The following is a 24,850-nucleotide window of genomic DNA, read 5'->3' as shown; positions in this document are numbered from 1 at the left end:
TTTTTAACTTGATGTGGTACAAGTTACTGAGTTATTAAGTTATTAACTTTCAGAGGTAAACTTAAGACCAGGTCCAGGTAGCATCTCCATCAGTCTACATAATCATTACAATATATTTGTCAAATATTATTAATCATAAGTGAATTTTATATGGCTTATAAATCAAATTCATTTGCACCCATGGCCATTTCTCTGTTTATCTTGATGTTTGTCTATTGTATGAATAGCCTCATTATCTAGGTCAAAAGGCTATCTAGCTCAAATTTATTAATTTTTGAATATTAAACCAATGTTACATTCCTGATTAGTCATAATTTTTCTTTTGTGTGGTGCAGATCCAATCTGGTAATAATCTATTATAAAATTTTGTATTGCTTGTGATATTTGGAATACTAGCTAAGGTTAAGGTTTATATTTCCATTCCGTCATATCTAATATTGGTACTAAATTATCTAATTATCTAATTTGATACACTCTTATATTTTTCCCCAAGACCTAGTTGCCATGCAATTCATATTATGTACTGAGAATTAATGCTTCCATGCTTCAAATACCTAAATTGAAAGGTATTTTGTGTATTTCTCATGGGCAGCTATTGCTTTAAGGATATGAATAAATCCTTTATTTCTGGTTATATTTCTTATATTTCACTGCTGGTACTGATAAAAATAGCCTTATCAACTTTTTAAAAAATATATAAACTGAAAAGTCACTGAGATTCTGTCCTGGGTCTCGGCACAAAGTTCTCAGATTTTGTAAATCTGCCCGATATGTGCCGTGGACTTTCACCTTCTTTTTCTCAGTTTTCTTCTACTTACGTTGTTTCTCTAAAAACATAAAGAAGCAAAGCTGCTAGAGACCAATCATTATATGCTGCATTAGATAGATATGGACTGGACCAATGCTGCTTAATTTTTAATGCCATAATTAATATCTCCTTGTAATTATTTATAGTACTTGTAGTGTTCATACTCTTTTCTTTGGTCCCTTTTTTTCTGATCCTTTTTTTTTTTTCAAAACTTTTCCTGATTTTATGACATTTCTTCTCAAAACATCTGGCTTTTTATCTAATATTTTAAAAAGTTTTTTTATGGGGTACCAAGGGTTGATTTCTAAGAAACATTTTCCATCTCTTTCTTTATTAAAATAGCTATCTTTCACAGAGTTTACATTTGTAAATTATTCTTAAGTATTTCTAGCACATCCAGCAGCAGAAATAATATACAAAGCCATCTTTTTATCGAGATAAGGATCAGTTTCTCATGATCCTCTCTTAAGTACATCTCATTGCCAACTGAATGAGTCTGAGAAACAGAAAATCAAGATCACCAAAAGCCTGAATTTGAGGTATCTGCAAGTAGGAAACAAACAGGACTTAGGTGACATGACTTAATACTTTACTTTTTTCAACAAGGGATTCATCAGTTTCTCTGCTTTGCCTTCTGCTCACTTCCTGCTGGGATGTCTAGTAATATTTGTTTGTGGATATCTTTCCAAGGGATTGGAATCACTTTATTTTTTTTTAAATTTTTATTTTTTTAAACTTTTTATTTTATATTGGAGTATAGTTGATTAACAATGTTGTGTTAGTTTCAGATGTACAGCAAAGTTATTCAGTTATATCAACACATATACATGTATCTATTCTTTTTCAAATTCTTTTCCCATTTAGCTTGTTACATAATCTTGAGCAGAGTTCCCTGTGCTATACAGTAGGTCCTTGTTGGTTATCCATTTTAAATATGGCAGTGTGTACATGTCAATGCCAAACTTCCTAAATATCTCTCCCCGTCCACCTTTCACCCTGGTGATCATAAGTTTGTTCTCTAAGTCTGTGAGTCTGTTTCTGTTTTGTAAATAAGTTCACTTGTATCATTTTTTTTTTTTTTTTTAGATTCCACATATAAGTGATATCATACGATATTTCTCTTTCTTTGTCTGACTTACTTCACTCAGTATGACAATCTCTAGGTCCATCCATGTTGCTGCAAGTGGCATTATTTCATTCTTTTTAATGGCTGAGCAATATTCAATTGTATACATGTACCACAACTTCTTTATCCATTCCTCGGTTGATGTACATTTAGGTTGCTTCCATGACTTGGCTATTGTAAACAGTGATGCAATGAACATCGGGGCGCATGTATCCTTTCGGACCATGGTTTTCTATCGATATATGCCTAGGAGTGGGATTGCAGGGTCGTATGGTAGCTTTATTTTTAGTTTTTTAAGGAACCTCCATACTGTTCTCCATAGTGGCTGTACCAATTTACATTCCCACAAACAGTGTAGGAGGGTTCCCTTCTCTCCACACTCTCTCCAGCATTTATTGTTTGTGGACTTTTTGATGATAGCCATTCTGACTAGTGTGAGGTGACATCTCATTGTAGTTTTGATTTCCATTTCTCTAATAATTAGCAATGTTGAACATCTTTCCATGTGCCTCTTGGCCATCTGTATGTCTTCTTTGGAGAAATGTCTATTTAGGTATTCTGCCCATTTTTGGAATGGGTTGTTTTTTTTGATGATATTAAGCCACATGAGCTGTTTCTAAATTTTAGAGACTAATCCCTTGTCGGTCACATCATTTGCAAATATTTTCTCCCATTCTGTGGGTTCGCTTTTCATTTTGTTTATGGTTTCCTTTGCTATGCAAAAGCTTTTGAGTTTAACTAGGTCCCATTTGTTTATCTTTGTTTTTATTTCCATTACTCTGGGAGATGGATTGAAAAAAATACTGCTGCGATTTAAGTCAGAGAGTGTTCTGCCTATGTTTTCCTCTAAGAGTTTTATAGTGTCTGGTCTCACATTTAGGTCTTTAATCCATTTTGAGTTTACTTTTGTGTATGGTGTTAAAGTATTTTCTAGTTCCATGTTTTTAAACCTGTAGCTGTCCATTTTTCCCAGCACCATTTATTGAAGAGACAGTCCTCCTTCCATTGTATAATCATGACTCTTTTGTCATAGATTAATTGACCATAGGTGTATGGGTTTATTTCTGGGCTTTTTATCCTGTTCCATTGACCTATATTTCTATTTTTGTGCCAGTATCATACTGTTTTGATGACTATAGCTTTGTAGTATAGTCGGAAGTCAGGGAGTTGATTCCTCCAGCTCCATTTTTCTTTCTCAAGATTGCTTTGGCTATCAGGGGTCTTTTGTGTCTCCATATTAATTTTAAGATTTTTTTGTTCTAGTTCTGTGAAAAATGCCATTAGTAATTTGATAGGGATTGCACTGAATCTGTAGAGTGTTTTGGGTAGTATACTCATTTTGAAAATATTGATTCTTCCAATCCAAGAACATGGTATATCTTTTCATCTGTTTGTGTCGTCTTTGATTTCTTTCATCAGCGTCTTATTGTTTTCGGAGTACAGGTCTTTTGTCTCCTTAGGTAGGTTTATTCCTAGGTATTTTATTCTTTTTGATGCGATGGTAAATGGGATTGTTTCTTGAATTTCTCTTTCTGATCTGTCATTGTTAGTGTATAGAAATGCAAGAGATTTCTGTGCATTAATTTTGTAACCTGTAACTTTACCAAATTCACTGATGATCTCTAGTAGTTTTCTGGTAGGATCTTCAGGATTTTCTACATATAGTATCATGTCATCCACAAACAGTGACAGTTTAACTTCTTCTTTTCCAATTTGGATTCCTTTTATTTCTTTTTCTTCTCTGATTGCCATAGCTAGGACTTCCAAAACTATGTTGAATAAAAGTTGCGACAGTGGACATCCTTGTCTTGTTCCCGATCTTAGAGGAACTGGTTTCAGCTTTTCACTGTTGAGTATGATGTTAGCTATAGGTTTTTTGTATATGGCCTTTATTATGTTGAGGTATATTCCCTCTGTGCCTACTTTCTGGAGAGATTTTTATCATAAATGTGTGTTAAATTTTGTCAAAAGATTTTTCTGCATCTATTGAGATGATCATATGGTTTTTATTTTTCAATTTGTTGATGTGCTGTATCACACTGATTGATTTGCAGATATTGAAAAATCCTTGCATCCCTGGGATATATCCCACTTGATCATGGTGGATGATCCTTTTACTATATTGTTGGATATTGTTGTTGAGGATTTTTGCGTCTATGTTCATCAGTGATACTGACCTGTAATTTTCTTGGAATCACCTTATTATCAGCTTGTTTTGGTCCAGAGCCAGCTCAGCTCACACTCCAGAGAGACAAAGGGAAGTGAGGCTCCTTATCAATTTGGTTGACTTGGCTTATATGCTAAATAAAATAGTCCTGGGAGCTTTGTGTAAACCTTACATTTTATTAGTCTGCAGTTGCATTAGCAGTGTTTTGATTGGTTTCTCCCAACGTTATATAATTTATTATATAAGTGATGTATAATTTGTTTTATGAAACTTGTTTATGTTATAAAGATTCTTATTACTCCATATTAGAATCTCCTAGTACCTTCCAAACATATTTAGTGCAATTTGTACACGACTCAGAGATGACCACTTTTATGCAAAAACCAGTAATGTAACTTTTCTGGTAGTAATGCTAGTTTGAAGCATAGAAAAAATATCAATATTCACACATTAAAATTTAAAATGAGGTATCCTAAGCAATTCCTTGGCAATCTAGTGGTTAGGACTCTGTGCTCTCACTGCCAAGGGCCTGGGTTCGACCCCTGGTCAGGGAACTAGGATCCTGCATGCTGCAGCCCAAAAAAAAAAATATAACAACATAACATGACATAACATAATATAACATACCATACCATACCATACCATACCATACCATAACAAAATAAATAAGGTACTCTTTAAAAACTTCACTTCACACTATAGATATAGATAAATAAATACATAGATAGACACATACATAAATCCAGGTACATGCTATAAATAGCATAGTATAAATACAATGTATTGTATAAATACAATGCTCTGAATATCTAGAGCATTAGGGGTTGCAAATTGTAAAGTAAATGAATGAAGACATTCTTAAGTTTATCAATAATCAGATAAATGCAAACAGGATTAAAATAAGATACAAAATCAATATTTAAAAATTGATGTCCTGACAATATCAAGTATTAAAGATCATGGTAATGGATATTATAACTTTTTTATTGTTAGTGTGATTATAAATTGTTGCAGCTTCTTCAAAAAAGAAAATTGTCATATCCTTTAAAGTTGAAAATTATAAGTTACAGTGAAAGTCTTGCATGTGTGAATGAGGAAAATTTCTAAAATATTGCTAACAATACTTATGCTTTTGAAGTACGGCATACAAAGAGAAATGTGCTCAGTTCAGAATTGTACAGTTCAGTGGATTATCACAACATGATCACATCTTTGTAACTACAGCTATCAAGAAATAGAAAACTAATAGCAACCCAGAAGACCCTTCCTACCCTCTCCAATCACTATCCCTTCTCTCTTCCACAAAGGCAAACCTTATCCTGATAACTAATAGTCATTTCATTTTGATTCTTTTTGATCATTAAAAGAATGGCATCACAGCACAAGTACTTTTCTGTTTGCTATATTCATTCCATATTATGTTTCTAAGAGTCACCCCATTTTTGGACATAACTCTAATTTGTTTTTATTGCTATATAGTAGATCACTGTATGAATATATCTATTTTATACATTTTTCTTTTGATATACATTTAGATGGTAGTAGTAATTACAAATAATGCCCTTATGTACTTTTTGTGCATGTTTTATTTTGCACATTTCTACACGTCTCTTACATATATAACCAGAATAGGAATTTCTGCTAAGACACATGTATGTTGATCCATAGTTGAAACTTCCAAAGTGGATATCTCCCTTTATACTCAATTAACAGAATATATAGTTAAAAATTGTTCTACATCCTTGAAAGCACCTGGTAATTAAAAATAATAATAATTTAGTCTTTCCAGTGGGCACTGGTGGTATCTCATTACAGGTTACATTTAAATTTGAATTGATTACTTGTAATTTGGACATGTTTTTGTATGTTTTTTTTTGCCTTTTGGATACTTCTTTTGAAATGTCCAGGTAACTTTATCATTTTTAAATTTTATGCATGTCTTTTTATACTTAATTGATATAATTAATTGGTAGCTATGTGTTCTATATAGAAGTCCTACATAGGATATATGTATCACAAATATTTTCTCAATATTTCAGCTTTTCTAACTTGTTAAAATACATTTTAAAATAGAAGATCTTAATTTTAATGAAATCTAATTTATTAAGCTTTCCATTTTTGGAAAAGTGCTTTTGTATTAAATTGAAAAAATGTTTGCCTACCCCAAGATTTTCTCCTACTATCTTCTAGTGAAGTTACACTTAATTCAGATTGACTATTAACATTGATGTAAACCTAAAATTAAATAAATATTGACTATAAAACAATAGTAACAAAGTGAAGGGTACACAGAATCTCTCTGCATTATTTCTTATAATAGTATGTGAATCTACAATTATCTTAAAATAAAATGTTTAATTTAAAAATAATGAAACAAATAGACAAATAGACTTCATCAAAAAAAAAAGAGATATTGAGAGAAATTTCATAACATCACTTCTCTGACAGAAAACCTTAAAAGCCATACAACATCCATTTCCAGAATATGGATAAATGAACTGTAGTATATTCAAAGAATTGAATTGTATACAGTAGTAAAAATAAAAGTCTGTTGTAATATGCAACAGCATGGTTAGACTTTAAGAAAAATATTGGGTAAGTAAAAGCAACTCTGAGATTATATATTTTTTCATATTCCATATCTCTAATTCAAAAAATATATAACCAATATATTGTATAAGCGTGCATAGGTATGTGATAAGACTGTTGAGAACAAAAAGGTGAATGATAAACATTAAAAATGAGATAATGCTTACCATGGTGGGAAGATGCACTTGGCAGCTTAGAGGAGGATTATATAGGTACCCACAAGTTACTGGCAATATTCTAATTATTTTAAGGCATACCTCAGCAATATTGCAAATTCAGTCAAGACCACCACAACAAAGCAAATATTGAAATAAAGCAAGTCATGCAAATTTTTTGGTTTCTCAGTGCATATTAAAGTTATGTTTATACTATACTGTAGTCTATTAAATGTGCAATAGCATTATGTCTAAAATAACAATGTACATACCTCAATTTAAAAAATGCTTTATTGCTAAAAAATGTTAGGCATCATCTGAGCCTTCAGGGGACCATAGTCTTTTTGCTGGTGGTGGGTCTTGCCTTGATGATGATGGTTGGCAACTGATGAGGGGGATGGTGGCTGAAGGTCGGGGTGGCTGAGGCAACTTATTAAAATAAGACAGCGATAAAGATCACTCCATCCATTCACTCACAAACCATTTCTCTGCAGCATGCAATGCTGTCTGATAGCATTTTACCCACAATAGAGCTTCTTTCAAAATTGGAGTCAACCTTCTCAAGCCCTGCTGCAGTTTTATCAACTAAGTTTAGGTAAAATTCTCAATCCTTTGTTGTCATTTCTACAATCTTCTCAGCATCTTCACCAGGAGTAGATTCCATCTCAGGAAACTACTTTATTTGCTCATTCATAAGAAGCAACTCCTCATCCATTAAAATTTTACCATGAGATGGCAGCAATTCAGTCACATCTTCAGGGTCCACTTGTAATTCTAGGTCTCTTGATATTTCCACCACATCCGCAGTTACCTCCTCCACTGAAGTCTTGAACTCCTCAATGTCATCCATGAGGGTTGGAATCAACCTCTTACAAACCCTGTTAATGTTGATATTTTGACCTCTTCTTATGAATCATGAATGTTCTTAATGGCATCTAGAATGGTGAATCCTTTTCAGAAGGTTTTCAGTTTACTGTGCCCAGATTCATCAGAGGAATCACTTTCTGTGGCAGCTATAGCCTTATGAGATTGGCTTAAATAATAAGACTTGAAATTACTCCTTGATCCATGGGCTACAGAATGGATGTTGTGTTAGCAGGCATGAAAACAACATTAATCTCCTTCAACATCTCTATCAGAGCTCTTGGGTGACGAGATGCATTGTCAATGAGCAGTAATAATTTGAAAGTCATCTTTTTTTTCTGAGCCATAGGTCTCAACGGTGGGCTTAAAATATTCAGTTAACCATGTTGTAAACAGATGTGCTGTCATCCAGGCTTTATTATTCGATTTATAGAGCATAGGCAGAGGAGATACAGCATAATTCTTAAGGGCCCTAGAACTTTCAGAATAGTGAGCATTGTCTTCAACTTAAAGTCATCAGCTGCCTTAGCTCCTAACAACAGAGTCAGCCTGTGCTTTGAAGCTTTGAAGCCAGGCATTGACTTCTTCTCTCTAGCAATTAAGGTCCTAGATGGCATCTTCTTCCAATATAAAGCTGTTTCATCTATGTTGAAAGTCTGTTGTTGTTTAGTGTAGCCACCTTCATTAATTATCTTAGCTAGATCTTTTGGATAACTTGCTGCAGCTTCTACATCAGCACTTGCTGCTTCACTTCGAACTTTTATGTTATGGAGACAGCTTCTTTCCTTAAACCTCATGAACCAAACTCTCCTAGTGTCACACTTTTCTTGCGCAGCTTCCTTATCTCTCTCAGCCTTCATGAAATTGAAGAGTTAGTTCCTTGCTTTGGGTTAGGCTTTGACTTAAGGGAGTGTTATGGCTGGTTTGATCTTCTATCCAGACCACTAAAGCTTTCCCCATATCAGCAATAATGCTGTTTTGCTTTCTTATCATTTGTGGGTTCGCTGGGTTAGCACTTTTAATTTCCTTCAAGAACTTCTCCTTTGCATTCCCAACTTGACTAACTATTTAGTACAAGATTTCTAGCTTTCAGCTTATCTCAGCTTTTGACGTACCTTCCTCACTAAGCTTAATCATTTGTAGCTTTTGATTTAAAGAGAGAGACCTGCAACTTTTCCTTTTACTTGAACACTTAGAGGTCATCTTAGGAGTATTAACTGGCCTAATTTCAATACTGCTGTGTCTCAGATAATAGGGAGGCTAAGGAGAGGGAGAAAGGTGGGGAATGGCCACTTGGTGGAGCAGTCAAAACACATACATTTATCAATTAAGGTCATCATTTTATACGGGCGAGGTTCGTGGCACCTCCCCTGCAAACAATTACAATAGTAACATCAAAGATCACTGATGACACATCACCATAACAAATATAATCATAATGAAAAAGTTTGAAATTTTGGCAAAATTACTAAAATGTGACATAGAGTTACAAACTGAGCAAATGCTGTTGGAAAAATTACATTCATTGAATTACTAAACTCAGAGTTGTTACAAACCTTCAGTTTATAAAAAGCACAATATCTGTGAAGCTCAATAAAGCAGAGCACAATAAAACGAGGTATGCCTGTACTGAATAGTAAATTAACAGATGTTCATTATTTTGAAGTGTACGAACATTCAAATAAATTATAAATTATAAACTAATGAAAAGCTCTTATGTATACACATGTAAGTACTACTAATAACAAGGATTAAGATTAATCAATATTTTTGTTTCATATCTTTAATTTCAATTAAATTTACTGTGGATACTTTAAAATAAACAATTATTTAAACTGACGTACTTAGTAGTGCAACATCAAGTAGTAAAACATTATTTCACTCAGGTTTTAAACATTGACATTTCCTTCACTAGTCTTTGTATATTGGTTATTCTCAGGACTAAATCTTTAACCAGGGGAAAAACTATTGAACCATTAAAACAAGATTACTTTTCTGTTAAGTTAAAATAGCCTTTCAGTTTGCAATCATTTCTAATGCTCTTATACTTTTATTCTAAGTAACTCAATGGAAATTCATACATCCACATACATATATCATTATTAGGCTTGAGAGTCAGTGTGTATTAGGTGTATACCTAAAAAAATACATGAATTGATTTTATGGGAAGATGTATTTCTATGCTTACTTCCTGAACGTTTTATTGAGAATTTTTTAATTTCCTATTTTATTTTCTGTCTTAGAACTCTAGTTTATAGAAACTAATATACATATTATTTCAGAAATTATCTGCAAATAAGAGTGATATATTAAAGAGTGTAGTTTTTATATTTCACATATGATTAATATTTCACATATGATTACTTCTGCATTTTTGTTGTTTAAATAGATTAAATTGTTTTCAGTGAATATTCAATTTATTTCAGTATTTTCCAAATAAAAAGGATAGTGAGAATTTTTAAATTGTCTTAATGTGTTCTCAGTTTAATCTAGAAAGAAAAAAATATTCAAAGTAGGATTTAATTAATTGGCAAATGTTTTAAGCCTTGAGACTAATGCTGACTTCAAACTCTATAATAGTTTATCAGAATGTTAGGTAAAACCTCTGTTTCAAAGATGAGAGTTTGCTAATAAAATGCAATGTTTCAGCAAAGTTCATATGCTTTGCCGGGAAAAATAGCTTAGCTGGCATATATTTCTTCTACTGTATTATACATGTAAAGGAAAAATCATATAATAGTGTCAAATTATAAACCTCTATGGCTTTTCCCTAAAATAAAAGCCTTAACACTTTCCTTTACAGTCAAGAGTAATTTATAATGAAGATTTTTTTATTTTAGATTCCAAGACTTTTTATTACAAAAATACTGTGGACTTAGAAGCCCTGAAATCTTCTACTGAAAAACCCTAGAACTATAAAATGCAATAAACCCATATTTTTAATGTAGGGCCTTCCTATAGACCTCAAGGATAGACAAATCTTCTGAAACAAGATGACACAGATATTATGCACAAAGAAAAAATAAATCTTACTGTATTAAAATTAAAACTTTTGTATGAAAAAGACATTATAAAACAAATAATGTAATAAGTCAACATTTAGGGAAAGACATTTGCTACATAAACTGAACAAAGATAATATACAAAGTAGAGAAAGACCTTTTACAAATCCATACAAAATCAACAAAAATCTCATTGTGACCAAAGGCAAAGATATGAACAAGTAATTTACAGAGGAGGAAAATGGGTAGAAAATGCTAAAAAGATAGTTTAACTCACTACAAGCTAAGGAGTAAAAATTAAAACTTCAATGGGATACATTTTCATATTCACCAGAATGCTGTAATTTACTAAAGGAAGAACAAGGCAGAAATAGAAAGAAGGCAGGAAGGAAAAGAGGGATGAATAGAGGAAGGAAGTAAAGAAGGAAGGAAGCATTGTAGTTTGATATATTACATTTTGCTTCTATAATTTTGAAAGCAAGAAAATGTTATGAGGAGGTATAATGATTATTTCCTTTGCAGAAAAAAAAATAATAATAAATGGAACAAACACTAAATCCGAAGGAGATATTTAAAGCTAGTAAATGTTCGTATGTTTTCACACCTGAATTTAATTTGAAAGATAGTTAATACTGTATTAGTCACTTAGCACAATTACTGAGAAGTCATTAAGGAACTCTATTTGGGGTTTTGTATTTCTACAATTGAGTTAAATCCTGCTAAGCTACTTAATATTTGCCACCTGCTTAATCATTTACAGTGTCATATTAATCACTGCCTATGCTAATGGTCTAAAAGACACTTAGTAGTGGGAACGTTCTCTGGGTAAGGGCGCAGTTTTAACTGAAGCTCAACATAGATATGCTCTAGAGTCTTTCTTAGTATCACATGCAAGTCACAGCCCTCATAATAACTTAAGGTTTCAAATCATATTAATATGTTAGTAATCTAGAAGGCCATTTGTAGGTGCTTATTATGTATAATATACAGTCTATTCAAATAATTATAATTTGAACTGTAAAAATAAAATTTCATCATTTGAACAAAAAAAAATTAAGGGCTTATTATTATTTGAGGGTTTATTTCCCTACATCTTATTGAATGTCAAAAGCAATGGTAGGAATGTCACCCCCAATAATCAAAGAAGACACAGATATAGAAAAGTATGCCTATATATCATTTAGAATTGAAAACGGTATAATAAATTTTGGCTATTTTCCCCGTTGAGTGAACAGAAAATCTACTAATGCAAGTTTCTGAAATACTGAACATTTGCAATGTAAAACATTAAATTAGATACTGCCATGATGATACTGATAATTATACGAGAAAATAACACGGAAACATTCTAAAAACTTGTTTTGTGGTTCATCAACCAACCTTAACTCACAAACACAAAGTTTACAGATAGGGACTTGGAAGCACTCCCAAGCAGCACATGCCATTAATTATAAGACCTCTCCTATGATAATTGTCTGGACCCACCCCAAGACATAAGTTTTCACAAAGGTGTTATTTAGGGTTTATGCCACTCCCTACTCCTCCATATCCCTGTTCCTATAGATGCATTAGAGCCAAATAAAGGAATTACATTTGACTTGGAAGCATTCTAAGACCTTTTCCTTATTCTCTTAAAAAGAGGATACTGATTAGTACCTTTTTTTCAGAGAGATCATTCAAGTCAGTGCTAATGTCTGTATCTCAGGTTGCTATGGCCAAAAGTAATAAAAGCAGGACTAGGTTCATTTATAAAGCAGATATTGTCACTATCATAATCTTAAGATGCTACCTGTAATATTATATGAATAATCAACTACCATGTCTTCTTTCCTGCCACACTTATTTTTCTGAAATGACGAATTTCCCTTGTATGCCCACAACTTACTAAAAACTTCCACCAAGAACTTGGTAGATGAATTTCTATAATCCCTGTAAGAATATGATTCACTCTAATTCCTAGTCAAGTAGAAAAGGTAATATATGAAAAGGTGAACATTGGAATCATCCTTCTACTCCTTAAACCAACTCAATTCCATTCATTGATATATTCCTGAAAAACATTTATTTTCAAGTTTTTCTATTTAGAATAAATTCACACACATACACACACACACACACAAACATCCCACACACATATATATTATTTAGTTTTTGAGATAAAATATATTTTTCAGCTAATATTGACCACAGAGTGTCTGAAACAGCAATAGTCTATTTTTTTTTTTTTTTTACCTTGGTTAGATAAAAGCATCACATTGTCCATTTCTTCAGTGTATTTCTCATGGTGAATCTCAAGTAGTACATAAGCATTATCCTGGCAACCTGGAAAATAGCCATAAAATACGCTGCAATTTATGTTCAAGATAAGAAAATATGCATTCTGGATGGTCAAGATCATGTTTAAATAAGATATTCTTATTTTACATTAAGTGAAAAAATTAATTATCTCCAAAGCAGCAGTAATAATATATATTAAAAAATCCATAAATTAAAAACATGAATATTTACATTGCCGACTCAACATTTCCACCAGGATATCTAATAAGCATCACAAAATTAATATTTCCAAGTACTAATTCTTGTTTCTTGCCCACCACTTTCACAGATTTTGCTTGTTCCCCTATACCCCCATCTAATTACAAAACAATCATTCTTTCAGTTACTCAGGTCAAAGACTTTGGTAGTTACATTCTGACTCCTCTCTGTCAGACACCAATTCCAATCCACTAACAAATCCGTCAACTCTTTTGAATATATGATGAAAGCAAATTCTTTTCACTTTCTGCACCTATATTCTGACCCCATAATCTCTTCCACAGAAAATTCAAATTATCTCATAAGTGGTCTCTCTGTATTTATACTTGTTTCCTTATAGTCCTTTCTTCATACAACAAATAGGGACATCTTTTTAAAACTGCAAGTCCCAGCAGGGAGACTTTGACTTTACTCCTCATTCATGCAGTAGAACCCGAAGAAATTACTATGGTGTATACTGTCACTTATGATATAGTCCCTGGCTATCTTTACATCATTTCTCACTCTCCACCTTCTTTATTCTGTTCAATTTTACTGGCCTCACCATTATTAGACGAGCCTAGCGCACGCCTACCTCAGGGACTATTCACTCCCTCTCCAATACCCTTTTCTCCAGATATTCGCAAGGCACTCTCCTCACTCTTCTTGGATGGATCTCTATCCAAAGTTTCCAGTGTCTCTGGTGCTTCACCACCCCATATAAAATAGCGCTGCCCTTTTCACATTTTTTATAATTGGTCATTTGTATTGTTCTTTGTAAAACTTTACACTAGCAGACATTTTGACTTTATACAATCATTTGTTTCAAGTTGGTCTTTCCCATGAACACTGGAATATTTATTGGAGGAGAGCAGGAATGTTGTATTTGCTTTGCTGCTCTATTCCCATTACCTAGCACAATTCCTGGCAGATAGCAGATAGTAAATTAATATTAGTTGAATCTGGTTGTTGAATGATAGCACTTGATATTATATTGTACACGAGTTTACAATGTGTCCATTTTTATCAACAAATTGCTGGAGTACTTCTCAAGTAGTAGGGACATTTTCTAGAATGGCAATATTTAGGTCTTCTTTAATTTCAGTATTGGATTTTGTGGCTTATCTCATATAAAACTTGTATATGTTTTGTTAGATACATACTTAAGTATTTCATTTTAGGGGTGCTAATGCAAATGGTATTGTGTTTTTAATTTCTAATTCCACTTATTCATTGCTGCTATATAGCAAAGGTGATTGACTTTTTATATTGACTTTGTAACCCATGAACTTGCTTGCTTTAATCACCTACTAACTCCAGAAGGTGTTGTGAGTTTTTTGGTTATTTTTTTTGGTCAAATCTTTCAGAGTTCCTTCATAGACAATCATGTCATCCAAGTACAAAGACAGATTATTTCGTCCTTTTTAATCTGTATAACTTTTATTCCCTTCTCTTGTCTTACTGCATTAGGTAGAAATTCCATTATGATGTTGAAATGAAGTCGTGAGATGGGACATCCTTGCCTTGTACCTGATCTTAGAGGAAAAGCTTTCAGTCTCTTACTATTAAGTATGATGTTAGATGTAGGCTTTTTGTAAATATGTTTTATCTTGAGGAAGTCCCCTTCTGTTCCTAGTTTACCGAGAGTTTTTATCATAAATATTAGATTTTGTCAAAACTTTTTCTGTATGTACTGAGATAATCATGTGATTTTCTAATTTATTTTTTAGCCTGTTGATGTAATGGATTACATTAATTGATTTCCAAATGTTGAAGCAGCCTTGCATACCTGGGCTAAATCTCACTTGGTCATGGTGTATAATTGTTTTTATACATTTTTGGATTCAATTTGCTAATATTTTGTAGAGGATTTGTGCATCTGTTCATGAGACGTGTTGGTCTGTAATTTTCTTTTCTTGTAAAGTTTTTGTCTGGTTTTGGTATTAAATGCTGGCCTCAGAGAATGAGTTAGAAAGTATTTCTTCTGCTTCTATTCTTTGAAATAAATTGTAGAAAATTGGTATAATTTCTTCCTTTAATATTTGGTAGAATTTACCTATAAGCACAACTGGGCCTGGTGCTTTCTGTTTTGGAAGGTTACTAATTGTTGATCCTATGCTTTGATAGATATAGGCCAATTCAGATTGTTTCTTCTTGTGTGAGTTCTGGCAGATAGTATCTTTCAAGGAATTGGCTCATTTTATCTAGGCTATCTAATTTGTGGGCATAAAGCTGTTCATAGTATTCCTTTATTATTTTCTTAATGTCCATGGAATCTATAGTGATGTCCCCTCCTCTATTTCTGATCATTAGTAATTTGTTTCCTCTCTCTTTTTTTCTTAGTTAGCTAGTGACTCACCAATTTTATTGATCTTTTCAAAGAAACAGCTCTTGGTTTTGCTGATTTTTTTTTTTTGCCAGGCCGTGCAGCTTGCAGGATCTTAGCTCTCTAACCAGGGATTGAACCCGCGCCCTCGGCAGTGAAAGCACAAAGTCCTAATCACTAGACTGCCAAGGAATTCCCTGATTTCCCTGTTTTCAATTTCATAGATTTCTATTCTACCCTTATTATTTCTTTTCTTCTATTTACTTAGGACTAAGTTTGCTCTTCATTTTCTAATTTCCTAAGGTAGAAAATTAGATTCTTGGTTTTAGATCTTTCTTCTTTTCTCATAAATGTATTCAATGCTATAAATTTCCCTCTAAGTACTGCTTTCACTATATCCCACAAATTTTGATAAGTTATATTTTCATTCTCATTTAGTTCAAAATATTTTAAAGTATCTATTGAGGTTTCCTCTTTACCCATGTGTTACTTAGAACTGTATGGTTTAATCTCCATATATTTTGGAATTTTCCAGTTGTCTGACTTCTAGTTTAAATCCATTATGATATAAGGGCAGATATTGTATTAGTTCTATTCTTTTAAATTTGGTAAGGTGTGTTTTATGGCCTAGAACATACTCTGCCTTGGTGAATGTCCATGGTAGCTTGAGAAGAATGTATGTTCTGCTGTTGTTAGATAAAGTATTCTATAGATGTCAATTATATCTAGTTGATTGCTGGTGCTGTTGAGTTCAACTACAGTTGCACCTGATATTGTCTCCAGGACCTCCTGCAAATACCAAAATCCATGGATATTCAAGTCCCTTATAAAAAATGGCTTAATATTTGCATATAATCTACATACATCCTCCTGTATACTTTAAATAATCGCTAGATTACTTATAATACCTAATACAATGTAAGTCTTATGGAAATAGATGCAAATTCAAATTTTGCTTTTTGGAACTCTCTGGAATTTTAAATCCATGGTTGATTGAATCCTTGGCTGCAGAATCTGTGAATATGGAGAGCTGACGGTGTGTCCTTACTGATTTTCTGCCTGTCGGGTCTGTTGATTTTTGATAGAGGAGTCTCGAAGTCTTCAACTGTGATAATGGGTCCAGCTATTTCTCTCTGCAATTCTATTAGTTTTCGCCTCACACAGTTTGATGCTCTGTTATCTGCTTAAAAATTTTAACTGTAAAAGCAAATGACCATATGGCATCAAATAAATGTTTCCTATCTTATTCTATACACTGAGATACCAAGAATTATTCTTCTTTATTCCATAACACAGCATCTTTCAAATTCACTCTGTCTTGGCAATGGTCAAAGGACTTTCTACAGGCTATGCACATTTGTTAAATGAGTCCTGTGATACAAATTATCTTGTTAAAGATTTTAATAAACTGAAATATGATTAATACATAAGTAAAAAAAATCATCAGAGATTGTATATATATTAAAATAGCTTTATTTTAAATTAAAGTTTCAATCACAAGGTGCTACATGGAACTATATTCAATATCTTGTAATAAACTATAATGGAAAAGGAAAAAAAGTTTCATTACTAAAAATGTGGACATATCTCTGAGTAGTAAACTTTCTTACTTAAGACTATACTTTTAAATAATGAGTATAAAATATAAAATAACAAGTATAAAATATGTGTATATACTTATATTTGCACTGCTATTTTTCCCTTCTTTTAATAACTTACTTACTATGCAAATAAATCCATAAAGGGTGAATACAAAACCAAAACCAAATATATTTTAATTATAATTGCAACTCAACATTATTAAAAATTTCCATTAATCACTTTTCAAATAATTGTTTCCCATGTAATATGCATATTTGTAAGTGCTGCTGTTAAAGCTCTGAAATGTCTAACTTCCTGACCCTAAAATGCTTACATTCTAATGGGAAAAGGAATCTTAAACAAATAAGCAATAAATATATAATGTAACCTCAGGTGCTGATGTTTTATTTTAAAAAATACACCAAGGTAAATGAGGATGAATTTGAGAGACACGGTGCCAATTTTACCTGGAATGGGTCAAGGAAGTATTCCAGAAGAACACTGTCATATAAAAAGACACTTGAATGAGGAAAAAAGGGGCCCATTCCATAGAATTTTCTTGAAAAGAGGATTCTAGGTACATGGAACAAAAATTCAAAGGTCCTGAGGCAAACATAATTTTGAAAATCCAAGGCATAGAAAACTGAAGTGTGTTTACACAAGGTTGATGTAGGAGGGTAGGGAGAATGTTGGAAATAAAGCCAATGAAGAAGGGAAGATATCGTAGAACCTCAGTTCTCACAGTAAAATGTTTGAACTTTTTTCCTAAGTTTGCTGGGAAGTAATAGGAAGGTTTTCTAAGTAGATGGTTCCACTAACTTAAAGTAAATGAAAAGAAGAGACTTAAAAAACTCTAATAGCTTTCATTTAGAATACTTGACACACATATATAATCAGTTTATTTTGGTTAATTTTTTCTATCCTCATAATCTCCTTAAATTATTTTGCCCTGAAATAATTACAGGAAGGCTTTCTACTTAATTTACAAGTATCATTAGAAAAAGGTGCTGCATATAATTTTAAACATTCAATCACCTTTAAGCTTTATGTAATAAACCAAAAATTTATTACATTTAAGTAATATATTCAGCTATTATTACATTTTAATAATCTCCATAACTTAACATGTGGCCCATATTCATTCAACAAATATTTGTTAGCCTTCTATGTGGTTTAAGTGGGGATACATGGAAATTATGTTCTTTATGGAACTTACAGTCTATCAACAAAAATGAAAATACTAAAGCTATGTAAAATAATGTTCTTTATTATTTCCACAATTTATTTAAAATACTTAAGGGTGGGAAGATCGCCAAGCTATTGGGACTGGAAATATAAATTAACTTAATAGGTATGTTTTGGGATTTCATGGTAATTTTATTAAAATTTCTATATAATGATTTCTTATTATTATTAACCGTAGATGAGACAATCCAAACCAAGAGGGTGACATAGAAGCCTCTGTCCTTTGCTCCTTCCACAGACACACCAAATACAGAACTATACATGGAGCAATTCCTTCTGAGATAAATCCAGTTATAATCTGAGAGAATCCTATAACTTGGGCAACTGAGAAAATGGCCACCTATATCAGGTAGAAAAGGCTAAGACACGTACACTCTCCATAAACTCCACCCTTGGTACAGTGCCATACAATTGGGAGGCAACCACCAGCTCTCAGTTTCTCTCTGAGGAGCCTAGTGCCCAGTTTTTACGGCTGCAAGCTAAGGGATGGGTGCCCAAACTGCCTAGCTCTGAAAGCCAACGTGATTTGCATTCAGAAGACCCACAGGGCTACAGCAGACAAATATTTCTTAATAGGTGCACGAGTACTCTATATAGCTGTGCCCCTGGGGCCCAGTGCAGAAGGATCAGGCAAAAACATCCGTCTCTTAGTATTTCCTTAGAAGGGGTTTGATTACATACTTTACAAGCTGATACTTGAAGGTCTGAGTTCTAATTAGCACACAACCAGGTTATGACTGTGATCTCCGGGGAGCCCCAAAGAGCTAATCGGCACTTCCCCCACCTTTTCCCTCCAGCTGACTCCAACAACAAAACCAAGTCATCAGCAATTTCCTGGAAAGAGCTTGTCCACACATCTAGTGCCCCAAATGTTACAGTTACCATCTAATGGACAGACCCCTAAATCACCTAGCTCTAACAGCCAACAGGCTTGCATTCACTAGTTCCACAGGACTATAGGAAATAAAGAAGCAGCTTTTCATGGGTGTGTAAGCACTCACTATAGTTATGCATCCAGAGCTCACTGTAAAGGGCACAGGCAAAAATGTCCATCTCTTGGATTCTCCCTGTAAGGAATTTGATTAAATATTTTCCCACCTGGAGCCTGAGGATCCAGCTTCTAAAACCCTGCATCTAGGTGCTGACTGCAATCCTCCCCTTTGAGACCCTGATCTGTCTTGAAACTCCCTCAATTACTGGGAGTAAATAAGAACAAAATCTTCAGCTCGGACACTCACAAAAGTTTGAGAGGCAATGAGGAGCTGAAGTCAGGCTGATTGATGAAGTTCATCTCCTACATGAGATCACTCTGTTAAGACTGGGAGAAGTGGCGCTGTCTTATCTAATGCACAGAAACAAACACAGAGAGTCAAAAAAAAAAAAAAAAAGAAGGAATAGGGGAATATGTCCAAACAAAAGAAAAAGATATATCTCCAGAAATGGATCTTAATGAAATAGAGATAAGTGATTGACCTATCAATGGAGAGTTCAAAATAATGGTCAGAGAGATGCTCATTCAGGTCAGGAGAGCAATGCATGAAAAGTGAGAATTTCAACAGAAATATGAAATATGAAAAAGTGACAAATAGAAATCATAGAGCTGAAGACACAATAACTGACCTGAAAACCTCAATAAAGGGGTTCAATGGAAAACTACAGAAGCAGAAGAAAGGATCAGCAAACTCGAAGACAGGGCAGTGGAATTTACTCAATCAGAGGAGTAAGAATTTTTTAAATGAAAAAGAGTAAAGTTAGTTTAAGGGACTTAAGGGTCATCATTAAGCAGCCTAATGTATGAACTATAAGGGTTCCTGAAAGAGATGAGATCATCAAAAAATCTACAAACAATAAATGCTGGAGAGGGTGTGGAGAAAAGGGAACCCTCTTGCACTGTTGGTGGGAATGTAAATTGATACAGCCACTATAGAGAACAGTATGGAGGTTCCTTAAAAAACTAAAAATAGAACTACCATATGACCCAGCAATCCCACTACTGGGCATATACCCTGAGAAAACCATAATTCAAAAAGAGTCTTGTACCACAATGTTCATTGCAACACTATTTACAATAGCCAGGACATGGAAGCAACCTAAGTGTCCATTGACAGATGAATGGATAAAGAAGAAGCAGCACATATATACAATGGAATATTACTCAGCCATAAAAAGAAACAAAATTGAGTTATTTGTAGTGAGGTAGATGGACCTAGAGTCTGTCATACAGAGTGAAGTAAGTCAGAAAGAGAAAAACAAATACCGTATGCTAACACATATATATGGAATCTAGGGAAAAAAATGGTTCTGAAGAACCTAGGGGCAGGACAGGAATAAAGACGCAGATGTAGAGAATGGGCTTGAGGACATGGGGAGGGGGAAGGGTAAGCTGGGATGAAGTAAGAGAGTGGCATGGACATATATACACTACCAAATGTAAAACAGACAGCTAGTGGGAAGCAGCCACATAACATAGGGAGATCAGCTCGATGCTTTGTGACCACCTAGAGGGGTAGGATAGGGAGGGTGGGAGGGAGACACAAGAGGGAGGAGATATGGGGATATATGTATACGTATAGCTGATTCACTTTGTCATAAAGCAGAAACTAACACACCATTGTAAAGCAATTATACTACAATAAAGATGTTTAAAAAAAAAAGAGAGATGAGAGACAAAAAGGAACAAAAAGCTTACTGCATATTTGAAAGTTGCTTATCTTAAAAGTTCTTATTTCAGGAAGAAAATAAAATTTTGTAACTATGTATGATGACAGATGTTAATTAGACTTATTTGGTGGTCATCTTGTAATACATACAAATACCAAATAATTATGTTGTACATTCAATTAAAAAAGAGAAAAAAAGAAAGCTTATTAAAAAAAAATAGTGGATGAAAACTTTTTTAACCAGGGGAAAGAAAAAGACAACCAGATCCAAGAAGCCCAAAGAGTATCAAATAAGAAAAATTAACTGGGTTTAATGTGTTAGGTAGGAAATTCTAAGAATAGAATCATTTAATAAATAGTTTCTGGCAAGATATTAATAAGTGATCTTTGTTAACAAAAACATCAAAGAAAGCATAGGTATACACTATAGGTCATGAAAGGTTTTTTCTCACTTTTAAAGTGAACGATCAAGAGAGACAACAAGATACCTGAGACAAATATAAAAGAAAGACACTTCAGAGAAAGCACTCTGTGTATTTTAACTGTCAAAATCAGTGGTTGCCAGGGCATGGAGTGAGAACAGGTATTGACTACAAATGGGCACATAATTTTTTTAGATGTCATGAAAATGTTTTATACCATGATTTTGTTGGTGGTTACCTGATTGTACACTTTTGCCAGAACTCATCGAACTAGTCATTTTAAAAGCAAAAATTGTACTGTATATAAATTATATCTTACAAATTTGAAAAAAAAAATCACAAAGGGGTTCCCTACAATTAACTTTCATTGCTTCATTCTCCAATTCTTGGCCCCAAACACTTCTGAGATTTGTCACTTCTTATGTCCCACAAGACCACAGTCAATCTGCTACTATTTCTTTAGGAAGCTGATATCACCTAAATTATTTCTTTAGTTATTTTTCCAAAAGAATATATGCAGAGTAGGAGTCTCAGCCATCCTTCAAAAGAAAGCTATTATTGTGAGGATTTCATTTGTAGTCATTGCAGAAAGGCAAGTCAGATTTGTCCAAAGTCTTTGACAGCTACGTAAGATTATAGAAAAGAAAGTCAGTTATCAAATGAGCAAAGCAATGAATTGGGTCAAAACAAACTGCTATGAGACAAATTTTATTTGGTAACTAGTAAAGGGTTTCTGAATATACTGCTGAAAGAAGAGTTCTAAAAATATTTTTAGTAAAGGAAGAAGCATTTAATTTTAATTATATAGGCTCCAAAGATGACTATGATTATTATAATGATAACTTTTTGGATATGTCTTCATAGGAAATCAGTTTTCTTACTACACTATGATATTTTAATTAGTTTGTAATGCTCTCATAAACTACCCCTTAGACTCTAACAATAACAAAAGAGAGTAGAATAATACCAGAGAGTAGAAAACAATAACAGAGAAGAGTAGAAAATGTAGTTATATTGGAGTAATAGAAAATTGAATTTTAATTTGTCACATGATTTGGGGACAATGTAATTAAGCTTTATAAAGCTCAGTTTTCTCATGTATAACATAAAGTTAAGAACATCTCTTTTATGAGGTTGTTGTAAAGACCATTTGAAATAACATAAGAAAATCACCAACTACTTTATCTGGCAATGAAGAGAATCTTAATAAATGGAATTTAATATAATCATTTTTATTTACATATGTGAGATAAAATTTTCTTTAATCATTTATATTTTCTCCAACAGTGGATTTATCCTTGCTTTAGCAAATTTATACAATCAATTTAGGCAGAGCCAAACAAACGAAAAATTACAATTAGTGGCTAGAGATGGAAAGTATTCATGATTAATAAACAAATCTCAGGGTCACACTGATTCTGACAAATTGCAAATAATGTGAGCACAGCTGTTGCAGAGCCAGAATATATGTGCATGTGTGCAGGATGAAACGGTGGGAGAATTGATTATCGGCTGCAAGGTGTTGCTATAGCTCTCTTACTCCCTCATCAACAAAGAATCTCATATAATCTTAATATTTGACAACATCTTATTAATGTAATAGTTTGACTTACATTCAAAATTGTAGCTAGGTCTCTTCATAATAGCAGTCCATTTTTATAGATAAAAAGCTAAGGGTTACAAGACATTCTCCCTCTTTGTCCTACTCCCTGACCAAAAGAGAAGATCAATGTTCAGATACAAATGATTCTTATAGATGTTGTTTGTCTCTTACTGCTCAATATCCATATTAATTGTGAGACAAAATATTGTTTTCAAACTGGAGATACAAACATTCTATATGGAAATAATTTTTTATTTGTCACTTGAATATACTTTTGTAAAGGTATCATACATACATGGCACTTTGGGATGTGACAATCTAGTGTCTGCCCAACAGAGAGAACCAGATGTTAATGCTGAGAATCCAGATACACTATTCAAATAGGCTATGTTAGGGGGTGGGTAATATAATGATAAATAGAAAGTTGTTAGAAAAACAATTTGATATAGAATTTTTTTTAATTAGGTCATTATATGCCCCAACAAAGGAATATAGTAAATGATAGGGAATCCACATATAGTACCCAAATAATGTCAGAGAAATCTTGCATAAAAAGAAAAGCATAGAAGCAAAAACATTACTAGTGATGGAGACTGACAAAGCAAGTTGCCTTCCCAATTAGAGAAGTAGAAACAAAACAAAACAAAACAATGCAGACAATCAAAAAGAGGGTCAGATTCAATCATTAACTTATACAAAGAATTCTACTTATCAAATCTGGGATATAATTTAGAAACTAGGTCTGAAACAGAGTTAAAGAGCATATATCAGACATTGATCACAAGATCAGGGTGAGATGAGCAACAGGGGTGGTGATGCAAAATCCAAAAGCATGGGCTTAGGCACTTTAGTTTCTCTTCATAAATTTTTTAACCATAGAACAGTTGTTCTCAATATTCAGTATGCCTAAGAAGCATATGTGGTACTTCATAAAGATACAGATTTCTGGGCATCATCTACAGAAATTCTAATTCAGTAGGTCTGGAGTAGACTCAGAAATTTGTTTTAGATTAACATTAAAGGGTTTTCCATGCAGGCTGTCCCGGAAACTTCCTTTGAAACCATTATTTAGAAGCTGGGGCATGCCTAAGCCATAAATTATTTAGTCTCAAAGTTGGGTAGAAGAATTGAGCTTAAAAAGGGAAAGAGACAGTGACAGAAACAAGAGGAAATCAAAAAGGAAAGATACACTGCCTACAAATCATTCTCAGTTCCTGGTATTGTTGAAAGACATAACCACACACGTGACAATATTTGGTCTCATAGAGCTGAGCTCTTATATTTTTGTCACTGAATATTTTACAGAGATTATCACATTTCAGTGTACTTCTATCTGATAATACTCTTGAAAAAAATAATTAATATTTTAATTTTTAGAGAAAACTTGTAGCTGATATACCCATCAACCCTGCTACTGATACATTTACATATTTATAGTCACTTTCTAAAGGGAATTTGTTTTATGTGTCCATTTCCAAAACTGAAAACTTCAGCTGAACTTCCTATTAACTGGAATGACAGACAAAATAAAAAATTCTATCTATCTATCTATCTACCTACCTACCTACCTACCTATCATCTATTGTGTAGAATTGAGTTTGAGAAAGTTAACTCTTGGTAAATCATTCATGTGATAATTATATGCCAGAGACTTTTAAAAACTACTAACCTCATATTCTTTAATTCTTGTGTGAGTCCTATTAGATGTTTACTATTATTATCACCTTTATTGAACAGAGGAAAGAGAGGCAGAGAAGTTTCAGTACGTTGGTCAAGATCACATACCTA

This window comes from Eschrichtius robustus, chromosome 18 (assembly GCF_028021215.1).
Source record: "Eschrichtius robustus isolate mEscRob2 chromosome 18, mEscRob2.pri, whole genome shotgun sequence".
Classification (NCBI taxonomy): domain Eukaryota; kingdom Metazoa; phylum Chordata; class Mammalia; order Artiodactyla; family Eschrichtiidae; genus Eschrichtius; species Eschrichtius robustus.
This window is presented reverse-complemented; position numbering follows the sequence as displayed.